This window comes from Ipomoea triloba, chromosome 2 (genome assembly GCF_003576645.1).
Source record: "Ipomoea triloba cultivar NCNSP0323 chromosome 2, ASM357664v1".
Classification (NCBI taxonomy): domain Eukaryota; kingdom Viridiplantae; phylum Streptophyta; class Magnoliopsida; order Solanales; family Convolvulaceae; genus Ipomoea; species Ipomoea triloba.
In genome coordinates, this window is record NC_044917.1 from 15,370,936 (window position 1) to 15,381,870 (window position 10,935).

Sequence of the window (10,935 nt, forward strand, 5' to 3'; positions counted from 1 at the left end):
CAGACTACCACTACTTATACAAGAATAGAGGAAACCCTAATGGGCTTATCTATACATGGACTTAGGGTTTAACAAATTCTACAAAAAATAAAGCAAAGAAAAAAAAATTCTTTTAACCCTTGATTAAACCTCAACTTTGTGTGATATATGGCATTTCTAATCATTATATCAAGATAAATTTTTTCCAGCAAGCAATGAAATAACTAATCACAGACAATAACCCCACAGTCCATAAAGCAAATGCAAAGAAAAGGGAAGAATTGGAAATGTGTGGGTAAAGATACCCACCCGGGTGCTAAAGGTCTCTTGAAATTCAGAGGGTGCTTCTTTGCTTTGCTTCATCTTCATCTCTTCTTCATACTTCTTCAATCTTTCATTCCAAATCTCCTTCAATTATTAATAAAATCAAAATCAAAATCAATGAAAAAAAGAGGAGCTATAATTACTGAATTAACACAAGGATTTAGAAAAGCTGAGACCTTGTACTTGCGCTCAGCACGATGCATTACATAGAAGCCAAGAATGCCTCCGGCAATAGTCCCTGTGATTATCCGAAATTACATAGAAGCCAAGAAGCCCTGATTAGGCTTTGAATTCGATCATTATTCCATAGAAGAACATGATTCACACATTTGTGTAAACCATAAATAAAGTATTTCGTACATTTTTAATATATTAAAAGTACATTATTTGTATACATAAAAGTGCATTATTTGAACGTACATAATTTTTTACATATTATCAAATAATGTATATTCAGTACAAAAATAAAGTACTTTTAATATATTAAAAATGTATATTGCAGTTCATGGTCCACACAAGTGGACAATAATTTGCTGAACTCTTAAAAGTAAGACTTAAATTCATTAACTTCTAATTTTCGTGCATTTAGACCCAAAAACTGATAATTTACCTGTAAATTCTGGTAACCTCATACGTTCATAGGTAATTTTTTATTAATAAAATAATATTTAATTTTAACAAATAAAAAAAAATAACCGCACCCCACAGGCCAAAGCCCGTCGTAGCCGGCGCACCCCGCACCTCGCAGCCACCGCCGCACCGTACAATAACTAAGGAGCCAGAGTCAGGAATATTACCGGTTGCCCGTCGCCGGAGATAGTCGCGTCACTGCGTTAAACCACCCAGACGGCTGCGATGTGCGTGGAACTGTGGAAGGTGGAAGACTGGAAGTGAAATAGAATAGGAAATTTGGGAATTTTGTGGTCAGGTACTTAGGGTTTACATATGTATGTTAAGAAATATAACAATGTAATTATCTTACATAGCCTAAATCAAACACCTCTTGTAGTTTGGACTTCAACAAAATCTTTTGTTTTTGTTTTTGTTTTTGTTTTTGTTTTTGTTTTGTTTTGTTTTTGAAAACAATCTCCTGAAATCAAAAGCAATTACTACCTTCGTCCCATTTTGATTGTCTAGTTCGTTCATTGAGGCTTGACTCCCATTTTGATTGTCTGATTCGTTTATCGAGACTTAACTGAAGTTATTTTTAATCCAATTTTTTGTAATATTAAGTTTAACATTAATATAAGAAATTTATATATAGAAACTACATTAAAAATACTATTAAACATAAAAAAATTAAAGGTTAAAGTGTCATTCCGCACCATGAACTATATTGGATTATTCATGCCGCACCTTGAACTTTCATAACATCCATTTCGATACACAAACCATTAATTTTTTTTTCATCTAGCATTTTCCACAGGTTACCAGGTTACTATGATGACATGACACAAGTAATTAGTTTATGTAGATCTTCTATTTAAGTCAACCCAAAAATTGAATATAACTCTTTAAGATATGAGCACATTACCATTGAGAATGTAAGAATAGCCATGTACTTACTTGGGTTTGAGTTATGTTGCTATTATGATTATACTTTGATCTTAATAATTTCAGGTGTCAAATGGCAGTGGTAACTCTTGGAAAATAATGCAGGGGTATTGCTTGGTTTGCTATTGAAATCCTTAAAAAGGGTTTCTATTAGCTTTTCCATGTGTGTTCATGCTAAGCTTTGCTTCCAGAGTCTCCCTCTTCTGCAAAACAAATGATAAACACATAATCTTCCTTTTCTGCAAAACAAATGAGAAACAAATAATCAGTCCTTCAAATATGCATAAATATAAAAAATGGGGAAAGTGAATACTCTAAAATTTGAATAGACTTGATGACTTATGTTTCTTGATTTTTCCTTGTTCTTCATCAGTGTAAATGTGAGTTTCAGCAGCCACCATAGAACCATCTATTTATAGGCTGATTCTCACAAAAATTTAATTTTAAAAATATGTAATTATTACTATTTTTTAGCTTGGTCGCTTGTGTTGTACTCAACATTGGTTGTCAGGGGTTTAGTCTACAGCAAAGATGAAGAGGTGCTTAGGAAATTGGAATGAAATGTTGTAAAAATAAAATTTTAAAATAAAATTGTCAGGAGAGATTGCGTGTAGTCATCCCATTTCAAATGTCAATTTGTAATTAATGTAGCCATCCCATCCCAAATGTCAATTCGAAATTAATGTTGCCATTCCTCAATCAAAACGGTGTCGTATTGATATGCGGGAATTGGAGCCAAAATGTTGAGCAAAAAACATTTTGCTTAAATAAAAAAAATCAGAATTGTTTGAGCGGGAGTTTTGGCTTCATCACGTTTCCCTAGGCTTTTGGCTATTTTAAATAGTAAGATTGTGAAATATAATTTGAATAAATTTTTTTTTTTCATTTATTTATCAATATTGCATGAATTTTCACGTGTTACGAGTACAAAATGCTAATGTGAAACAATTATGCAATCAAATAACTTTTTCTAATCATCTCATAGGCAATGATGATTAACAAAAGTAAAGTCAACCCCTTTCATATGTTGACCAATTTTTTAAGATACTAGTTTTCAATTACGAACAACAGTTGGAGTGGTTTGAAAATCTTATTAATTTGTGATGGGAAACTAATAAATTAATTCAACATTAAATATTGTTCAAAATTTGTAATATGTTATTTTATATTGTTACCATAATTTATTTTATTTTGTTATATCTTTTCACTATTTTTTATTTCTTATTCATTATTTTGTTATATCTTTTCACTATTTTTTATTTCTTATTCAATTTATGGTAAAATCTTTTCACTATTTTTTATTTCTTATTCAATTTATGGTAAAGGCAACATATTATCTTTCATAATTTTGGTGATGCGGGAAATACATTGTTAACCAATATGAATGTGACACAATTTGTCAATAGAAGAAATATAGTGACAGTTCTGTGAAATGATACTTTATTCTTCATTTCTTAAAGAACTTACAACACCCAAACAAAGTCAAAAAAAAAAAAAAAATTTGAAATGGCGGCAATCAAATTGAAAGGAATAGTATTAACTCAAAATTAATGTCATTTCACAGAATGCATTGCATAATATTCAAGAACATTCTCTTCATTCACATGAAGAAACCCATATTCAATTCACTAGCCAAAGCTTTTGAACTCGGAGAAGTGTTAATAATCATCCCTTGTCATCAATATCTGAAAGGGGGTAATCTCTTTTCTCATCTACATAGTTCAATGAACCACTTCATATTTGAATGTCAAAAACCACTAGATACTGTCCTTTTGTCATTTCAGGAGTTTATCCCTGCACAGACAAGTTGAAAATTACATTAGCCGAACACCAAAGACAGCTCGGTGCAAACAGGAAAAGCAACCTAACAGAGCAAAAAGATTCAGCAATGTTGCATTCACAACCTTTTTACAGTATCAAAACAGAGGAAAACATGTCGGGGACAAGAAGCTGCCAAAGTCTTAGTGAATTGCAGAAAACCAAAGTGCTAAAAAAATAGCAAATTAGAAACCATTGATATTCAAAGGTGCAATTTGGCCAAAACCCCGAAACTATCAAGGGAATAAACTGTTGCGACTTGGTTGATCTGGAAATACCACTATAAGGCAATGGTTTATGTTTTCTACTTCTTCAAGTAACTGAAGTTGATTATAGATAGTTCAATATGACATTTATGATCCTTATTTCAAGCAATCAGCAGCTCCATCCAAATAACACAGTAAATTCATCAGTTAATTACGAAAAAAGGGGTTATTTTTCCTTTAGGTTAAACTCCACCGTTGTGAAAAATACAACATTTGTAATCATTATTTCAAAATTTCTTTCCATACCTAGAATAAAACAACTAACCGGTAATCAGCAGCTCCACCCCAAAAAACACAGTGCATTCTACAGTTAGTATAGTAGCCAGGAAACAAAGTTCATTTTCCTTTGATTAGACTTCAACTTCTTGTAAAATATGGCATTTCTAATCATTAATGTAATTTTTCTTTTTTACTACTACCTGCAATGAAATAGCTAATCACTAATCAGGAGCTCTCTCAGCCCAAACAGTACAATAAATTCTACAAAAAAAAAAGCAAAGAAAAAAAAAATTTCTTTTAACCCTTGATTAAACCTCAACTTTGTGTGATATATGGCATTTCTAATCATTATTTCAAGATAAATTTTTTCCAGCAAGCAATGAAATAACTAATCACAGACAGTAACCCCACAGTCCATAAAGCAAATGCAAAGAAAATGGAAGAATTGGAAATGTGTGGGTAAAGATACCCACCCGGGTGCTAAAGGTCTCTTGAAATTCAGAGGGTGCTTCTTTGCTTTGCTTCATCTTCATCTCTTCTTCATACTTCTTCAATCTTTCATTCCAAATCTCNATATCTTTTCACTATTTTTTATTTCTTATTCAATTTATGGTAAAGGCAACATATTATCTTTCATAATTTTGGTGATGCGGGAAATACATTGTTAACCAATATGAATGTGACACAATTTGTCAATAGAAGAAATATAGTGACAGTTCTGTGAAATGATACTTTATTCTTCATTTCTTAAAGAACTTACAACACCCAAACAAAGTCAAAAAAAAAAAAAAAATTTGAAATGGCGGCAATCAAATTGAAAGGAATAGTATTAACTCAAAATTAATGTCATTTCACAGAATGCATTGCATAATATTCAAGAACATTCTCTTCATTCACATGAAGAAACCCATATTCAATTCACTAGCCAAAGCTTTTGAACTCGGAGAAGTGTTAATAATCATCCCTTGTCATCAATATCTGAAAGGGGGTAATCTCTTTTCTCATCTACATAGTTCAATGAACCACTTCATATTTGAATGTCAAAAACCACTAGATACTGTCCTTTTGTCATTTCAGGAGTTTATCCCTGCACAGACAAGTTGAAAATTACATTAGCCGAACACCAAAGACAGCTCGGTGCAAACAGGAAAAGCAACCTAACAGAGCAAAAAGATTCAGCAATGTTGCATTCACAACCTTTTTACAGTATCAAAACAGAGGAAAACATGTCGGGGACAAGAAGCTGCCAAAGTCTTAGTGAATTGCAGAAAACCAAAGTGCTAAAAAAATAGCAAATTAGAAACCATTGATATTCAAAGGTGCAATTTGGCCAAAACCCCGAAACTATCAAGGGAATAAACTGTTGCGACTTGGTTGATCTGGAAATACCACTATAAGGCAATGGTTTATGTTTTCTACTTCTTCAAGTAACTGAAGTTGATTATAGATAGTTCAATATGACATTTATGATCCTTATTTCAAGCAATCAGCAGCTCCATCCAAATAACACAGTAAATTCATCAGTTAATTACGAAAAAAGGGGTTATTTTTCCTTTAGGTTAAACTCCACCGTTGTGAAAAATACAACATTTGTAATCATTATTTCAAAATTTCTTTCCATACCTAGAATAAAACAACTAACCGGTAATCAGCAGCTCCACCCCAAAAAACACAGTGCATTCTACAGTTAGTATAGTAGCCAGGAAACAAAGTTCATTTTCCTTTGATTAGACTTCAACTTCTTGTAAAATATGGCATTTCTAATCATTAATGTAATTTTTCTTTTTTACTACTACCTGCAATGAAATAGCTAATCACTAATCAGGAGCTCTCTCAGCCCAAACAGTACAATAAATTCTACAAAAAAAAAAGCAAAGAAAAAAAAAATTTCTTTTAACCCTTGATTAAACCTCAACTTTGTGTGATATATGGCATTTCTAATCATTATTTCAAGATAAATTTTTTCCAGCAAGCAATGAAATAACTAATCACAGACAGTAACCCCACAGTCCATAAAGCAAATGCAAAGAAAATGGAAGAATTGGAAATGTGTGGGTAAAGATACCCACCCGGGTGCTAAAGGTCTCTTGAAATTCAGAGGGTGCTTCTTTGCTTTGCTTCATCTTCATCTCTTCTTCATACTTCTTCAATCTTTCATTCCAAATCTCCTTCAATTATTAATAAAATCAAAATCAAAATCAATGAAAAAAAGAGGAGCTATAATTACTGAATTAACACAAGGATTTGGAAAAGCTGAGACCTTGTACTTGAGCTCAGCACGATGCATTACATAGAAGCCAAGAATGCCTCCGGCAATAGTCCCTGTGATTATCCGAAAATACCCCCACCTTGGCGATCTCATTTCTCGTTGTCTTTCTCTGATACGCTGGTTTCAATCTCCTTTCTTCTCCGCTTCCCCGTTTGTGTCGGCCGGAGTGAGATACCGAGATGGTCCTCCTGTAATGGGCCGAAAAAATCAGAGCCCATTTCAACCATATTTTGATCAAAAAACTTCTCTATCCAATAAGCCCTGATTAGGCTTTGAATTCGATCATTATTCCATAGAAGAACATGATTCACACATTTGTGTAAACCATAAATAAAGTATTTCGTACATTTTTAATATNACATTATTTGTATACATAAAAGTGCAGTATTTGAACGTACATAATTTTTTACATATTATCAAATAATGTATATTCAGTACAACAATAAAGTATTTTTAATATATTAAAAATGTATATTGCAGTTCATGGTCCACACAAGTGGACAATAATTTGCTGAACTCTTAAAAGTAAGACTTAAATTCATTAACTTCTAATTTTCGTGCATTTAAACCCAAAAATTGATAATTTACCTGTAAATTCTGGTAACCTCATACGTTCATAGGTAATTTTTTATTAATAAAATAATATTTAATTTTAACAAATAAAAAAAAACAGCCGCACCCCACAGGCCAAAGCCCGTCGTAGCCGGCGCACCCCGCACCTCACAGCCACCGCCGCACCGTACAATAACTAAGGAGCCAGAGTCAGGAATATTACCGGTTGTTGTTGTTGCCGTCGCCGGAGATAGTCGCGTCACTGCGTCAGACCACCCAGACGGTTGCGATGTGCGTGGAACTGTGGAAGGTGGAAGACTGGAAGTGAAATAGAATAGGAAATTTGGGAATTTTGTGGTCAGGTACTTAGGGTTTACATATGTATGTTAAGAAATATAACAATGTAATTATCTTACATAGCCTAAATCAAACACCTACTGTAGTTTGGACTTCAATCTTTTTTTTTGTTTTTGGGAACAATCTCCTGAAATCAAAAGCAATTACTACCTCCATCCCATTTTGATTGTCTGGTTGTTTAATGAAGCTTGACTGAAGTTATTTTTAATTCAATTTTTCGTAATATTAAGTTTAACATTAATATATGAAATTTATATATTTAGAAACTAAATTAAAAGTACTATTAAACATAAAAAATTAAATTTAAAAATAAAAAAAATTACTAATAATAAATTAAATTTAAAAATAATAAAAAATTACTAAAAAACAATGAAGAAAGAGTTAGTTGGACCAATGAATAATAAATAAAACAGGTAAAATGAGACAGAGAGAGTAGTAAGTACTATTAAACATTAAAAAAAAAAAATTTAAAAATAATAAAAAATTACTAAAAAAAACAATGAAGAAAGAGCTAGGGGGTGTTTGGTAAATGGTTGTTGGCTGATTAGGTTAGCTGATACCTAATAGCTGTTTATGTTAGCTGATTTGACCAGCTGATTGTAGTAGCTGATTACATAAAAGTGTTTGGTAAATTGGCTGTTTACTATTAGCTGATTACATGTAAAATGACATTAAGGGTATGCATGTATAATGTTCTTTTAAGCTTTAAAACAAGTTAATAATAATTAAAATAAAAATAAAATAAGCATAAAATAGTTAATAATAATTAAAATAAAAATAAAATAAGCATAAAATAGTTAATAATAATTAAACATGCCAGTTAATATAATTATCTAAAAAAAAGTAATTCATAATACTCTATAAACGACGTCTAGCTACTACTAGACTAGAGGCAATGCTATCGCGAATAGTTGTCATCTCTCGGGTTCTCATTACAGATTGTATATATATGGCAAGAATTGGGAAGGGAAATTCTTAACAAGATCAGCATCTTGTGAATGCAAGGGGGAATTAAAGTTTCACAACAGATACAAGAAAGAAATAATAAAGGACAAGAGTGAAGATTAAAAAAGAAAAAAAGAAAACAAATGAAAATTTAAAAAGGAAGGAGATACTTGGATAGAAAAAAAACACACCGCAAAGTCTCGTTGTTTAAGATAAGGCCTATTGTTGTCACTGTGCCAACCAATGCTTGATCCTTTACACCAGCTGCATATTACATAAAAACATTAGGCATCTGTATTTGGTAATTAACTGAACTGAACTTGCAGCTCTATTTGTTTGGTTTGAATTAAAATTTAAATGGCCTCATCAAATGGAGAGAAAGGTTGCACGAGGCACCTTAATACTGAAAAATTACACATAATAATAGTCCTTAACATAAAATGTATTTTTATAAAATTATAAATTAATGCATTAATTTTCCCAGCTGTAAAACGTTAACAGAGCTTTGTGCAGATGATGTTTACAATGAATTGTAGTAAACATTTCTATATATCCCAAATCCTTCTAATTAGTGGTCTGAAATTCCAACAAGACATCTTAGAACTTGCCTTCTTAGTACAAAGTTGACAGCTTTTCATTTGTAAGTTTTAGTCGAGAGATTCCCCTTTAATATGAGCATAATAACTGAACGGCAGACACTGATCTGATCTGATCTCAAATTTCATACAGACAAAATCATGAATACAAGAATGCTCTTTCTCCTCCTCCTCCTCCTCTCCTATTTTGCAATTTCCTTAGCTAAAACACCAACAATATTTCTATTTTCTACCATAATCAACCAGCAAAAAGGGTTCTCTTCTGGTTCTACCAAGACCACTGATAATAATCAACTTTATGACACAAAATATTTCACCCAAACTCTTGACCACTTCACCTTTACTCCTCAAAGTTACCAAACTTTCCAACAGAGGTATCTCATCAATGACAAATACTGGGGTGGTGCCAAGAAAATGGCCCCAATCTTTGTGTACATGGGAGGTGAAAATGGCCCCAATCTTTGTGTACATGGGAGGTGAAGCAGAATTGAAAAAAGAAAAGTTGCTATTTTTTGTTTCCCAATAACATTGTTGACATTCACACTATATATAACATCCTAGGACTCAAAGTACTGAACAACACTGCTCAGAACAAAACTAAAGACTTATAAAATCAATCTATAGTTCCTATAAAAATAAAATCAGAACCCAAGCACAATATGCAGTGTAGACCAAACACTAAGACACAAAATAACAGGGGATGACAACGCTTTTGCACCTGCATCTACACTACTAGCATCCATATGTATGCTTCTTCGGTAAAATCAGGCCGAGGTTGCACAACTTTTTGATACCCAATGGGGAATAACATAAATTGACAGTGCAAAAAATGTACACTTGCCAATGGGTGACTCCAAACAAGGGGTGGGTGGGTGGTGTAATATGGGCAATTGGGTTTGGGTGTGGGTGCGAGGTAGTCATGATAAAATAGATATCTAAGAGGAAAAAAAAAAGGGGAAAAAAATACCCGAGTTATACTCTTGTGTTTCTACCTGCTGGAATTGAAGAATACTCTCAAAGCAACGTAACAGGCATTTTGCATTTTATGGATATTGAGTAGGGTCTTCACAACATATGTCAAATATACAGAAGTAAATAGGCTCCTTAACAACTAGAGTAACAATCTTCTATTACATTCCATTCTTATGTATTTGGTTCAGTATATAAACCCTAAGTTTTCAAGCAAAGGTGTGATATAGATTTGAAGATTTCAACGAGAAAGAGAAGAGTGATAGAGTACCTCAGAGAATGGAGAGCTGCGTGGAGAGTTGCGTGCAGAGCTACGAGGAGATCATCCGGCTACGAGGAAGAAAAACTAAGAGAATTGCGCAGAAGAATGAAGGGCAAATGAGAGAATTTTGAAATAGGCTGTGAAGAAACGCTGCAATTGATGGCCTTTTCTAAATTGGCTGTTTGGGCAAATCAGCTCTCTCAAACAGCTGTGTTACCAAACAGTTAAATTGGCTGATTGATAAAGTCAAACAACCAATGATAGTCAAAACAGCCAATTTTGGCTGATAGGCTGACTTACCAAACACCTTCTTAGTTTGATCAATGAATAATAAATAAAACAGGTAAAATGAGATAGTGAGAGTAATATTTTGTAGCCAAGATTTATAGTGGCCCTGTTTGGTAAATGGCTATTGGCTGTTGTTTGGGTTAGAATGTATGATTTGTTGATAATATTAGCTGATTGTAAAAAGTTGTTTGATAAATTACCTGTTAGCTGATAGCTGTTTGGTATAATTTCTTTTATCAAAAAGCTAATTGAAAAGGCTGCTTTGAGTAGCCTTTTAAATTTTAACATTTTGGAGTTACAAAAAGCTTATTAATAAACATTTTGGAGTTACAAAAAGCTTATTAACCAAAAAATTAATAGTGGCCAAATAAGCCAAAATTGACTGATAGGCTGATTATTTACCAAATAGGGCCAGTATGTTTCCAGTTGTTTTCCTTTCTCTAAGTTTAAAAAAAGAAAAAAAAAAAAAAAAAAAAAAAAAAAAAAAAAAAAAAAAAAAAAAAAAAAAAAAAAAAATTTAAAAAAATAAAAAAAAAA

The 10,935-nt window shown here is 32.4% G+C and overlaps 2 long non-coding RNA genes across 3 annotated transcripts; both read right to left on the reverse strand.

Moving 5' to 3' along the window:
• Positions 1-3,364: 3,364 nt before the first annotated feature.
• On the reverse strand, positions 3,365-4,737 carry LOC116011200. Its single transcript, XR_004096993.1, has 2 exons — positions 4,634-4,737; positions 3,365-3,651 (listed from the first exon to the last, which is right to left on the reverse strand). It is a non-coding gene; the product is annotated as an uncharacterized LOC116011200 (long non-coding RNA).
• A 223-nt stretch (positions 4,738-4,960) lies between these two features.
• LOC116011198 lies at positions 4,961-10,313 on the reverse strand. 2 transcript variants are annotated; one of them, XR_004096992.1, is made up of 6 exons: positions 10,120-10,313; positions 8,475-8,547; positions 7,205-7,282; positions 6,421-6,617; positions 6,230-6,328; positions 4,961-5,247 (listed from the first exon to the last, which is right to left on the reverse strand). It is a non-coding gene; the product is annotated as an uncharacterized LOC116011198 (long non-coding RNA). The 2 variants fall into 2 exon arrangements; XR_004096991.1 differs by having other exon boundaries at positions 7,205-7,299.
• Between the last annotated feature and the right edge of the window lie 622 nt (positions 10,314-10,935).